The 2,424-nt window shown below is 36.1% G+C and overlaps 1 long non-coding RNA gene across 1 annotated transcript; it reads left to right on the top strand.

Moving 5' to 3' along the window:
* Nucleotides 1-24: 24 nt before the first annotated feature.
* On the top strand, nt 25-2,418 carry LOC116351407. Its single transcript, XR_004202133.1, has 4 exons — nt 25-281; nt 363-561; nt 773-802; nt 877-2,418. It is a non-coding gene; the product is annotated as an uncharacterized LOC116351407 (long non-coding RNA).
* Nucleotides 2,419-2,424: the final 6 nt, after the last annotated feature.

The following is a 2,424-nucleotide window of genomic DNA, read 5'->3' as shown; positions in this document are numbered from 1 at the left end:
ATTCAAAACAAAAATGTGTTTATTTTACTTGTCTGTTGAAAAAATTAAAAAAAGAAACCTTATCATCGACAAATTATTTATAAGTGTTAATCGTTATCATTTGTTTTTTACACACAAATTGAGAATATGAGTGTAAAATGCCACAAGAAAAAGCAGGCATCTGTATAGATTGGCGTCAATGTGCAGTTCTTTACAATCTGCTCACAAAAACAAATTTAACATTTTCGGAACGAATACAACTAAAGCTTAGTCAATGTGCCTACAAGAATGAATTCCCTTGGGTAATTTGAAATTACTAATTTCGATTGACATTTGTTAGAAATGATGAGGTTTTTGTTTAAACTGTTTCACATTTTGATTAGGTTTGTTGCCCTTTTGACCCGAATCCGCCAGATAAATTACCAAAATCTGGCTGTTGTGGAAATCAACTGGACGTTTATCACTGATTTCACATGGTTTTTTTAAATTTGAATTTGATGTTTTTACTTTTTCTTGTAGCAAATGTATAAAAAAGCTATCGTTGTGGTGGTGTCCTTATCAATGATAACTATGTTTTAACAGGTATAAAATAAGTAATGATATAGAGACCATATAGCGTTTAAATTTGGCAATCTATATTGTTCAAAAGTGTTCGCATTCAAAAAAGCTACCATTTAGTCGATTCAAGCGAGCACAATCAGTGGCTAATGTCAAAATTATTCGAAAAACATGACCAGAAATGGAGATAAGAGGTGAATAATCAAAACAATAATTTTCTATTTCAAATTCAAAGCATCTCATTGTGTGAATGCAGAATTATCAGGTTTGAAAAGTCGAAATACTTTCTCTGAAGTACTCGTTCAACTAAAGTATATTATTATTTTCTGACATGAAAAGGCGTTAGGCTTGGTGAGTGGAATCTAAGAGAACATACATATGGATTGCGAAGAGAACGTGTGCTCTGGTCCTTTTCAAGATATTCGTGTGATAGAACGAATTCGTCATGAAGACTATAATCCAAATTAAATGGTCAATGACATAGCTCTCCTGCGTTTGGAAAGACCGGCTCCGTATACGAGGGCGACTATTTAAGTTTCTTCAATATGTATGTTTTAGTATTGCCCGATGCAAACCATTGTCATATTCGTAAAGTTGGACATTTTTCATGACCATTTGACTTAACAGGACGAATTTTAGTTTTGTGGTATGGCCACGGTGTCAGTTGGAAAAGGTCAACTTCGCAAAAAAATGAAATTTACAAAAAAGATTATTTCTCATAAGTTTTCAAAAAGAGCTGTCTGCTCAACAGTATTACTTCCGACTCAAGTCGGGGTATGGGAAGGAAGTACCATGCCTTGCCACTGTATACAACTGGTTCACTGAATCCCATCGTCATGGTGCTCGCTACAGTGATCAATTGCACGATGGTCCTTCGAAAATTGATGTCATCGAGAAAAACTCTGGTGCCGATTGAGTTAGGATCGAAGTTTCTTTTACAGTTAAATTGTGGTATGCCCAAGGATCACAGAGACTCCAATCATTTGGTTCTTCCATGAATTACAACATGAAAAAAATAAATCTTTACGTGTCAACCCACAGTTGCTCAAAAATCGATTGATTTTAATCACATCCAAAAAATCATAACCAATTTGACATAGGATAATAAAAACACGTCTATACGATCGCAATAGAAGCCAAGACATGATTCCAGTAGTTTGGACCTGAAACAAAAACTTGGTTGACTCTCTGAGTCTTCAAACATGAACACAATCGAACAAAAGTTGTTCGTTTGTGAAGTGATAGGGAAAATCGGACCTCATTATTTTACAGTGTTATGTGTCATGTTGCTACCATGCCTTTAGAGGATGAAAGGTCCTTCAATGCTGAATAGTACACAACCATTTGATTGTCAAAAGTCATCACGGGAATATGGAGACCAAAACTCTGAAACTTATAATCCCAAAACATGGCAAAAAGAAGCCCATCAAACAGTCGACTATTTGACCACCCAAAAGATCGAATTGATGCACAATACTCCGTGTACGAATTATTCGGGACCCCTCTGTCCACCAGAGATCAAAATCAGTTGGATACAATATATTTTTCGTACTTGAAATTAGGTGCATATTCAAAAAAGTGCACTTTTTGGAGTGTCATGTTTAAGCTGCTGTCGTAGCCATACCACAAAACTAAAATTCGTCCTGTTAAGTCAAATGGTCATGAAAAATGTCCAACTTCACGAATATGACAATGCTTTGCATCGGGCAATACTAAAACATACATATTGAAGAAACTTAAATAGTCGCCTACGTACATCGTGGATCCAACCCATTTGTCTGCCCACTTCAAGCGATGGTCCCAAGGAAAATGTCAACGGATTTCCAAATGTGGTGTCAGGCTGGGCCAGAGCGGGCTGGGAAGTACCTGAAGTAGTATCAAGCTAAG

This window comes from Contarinia nasturtii, unplaced genomic scaffold (assembly GCF_009176525.2).
Source record: "Contarinia nasturtii isolate CC-2019 unplaced genomic scaffold, AAFC_CNas_1.1 Cnas_scaffold_5399, whole genome shotgun sequence".
Lineage (NCBI taxonomy): Eukaryota > Metazoa > Arthropoda > Insecta > Diptera > Cecidomyiidae > Contarinia > Contarinia nasturtii.
Note: the sequence above shows the minus strand (reverse complement) of the source record. Positions and strands in the feature narration are given on the sequence as shown.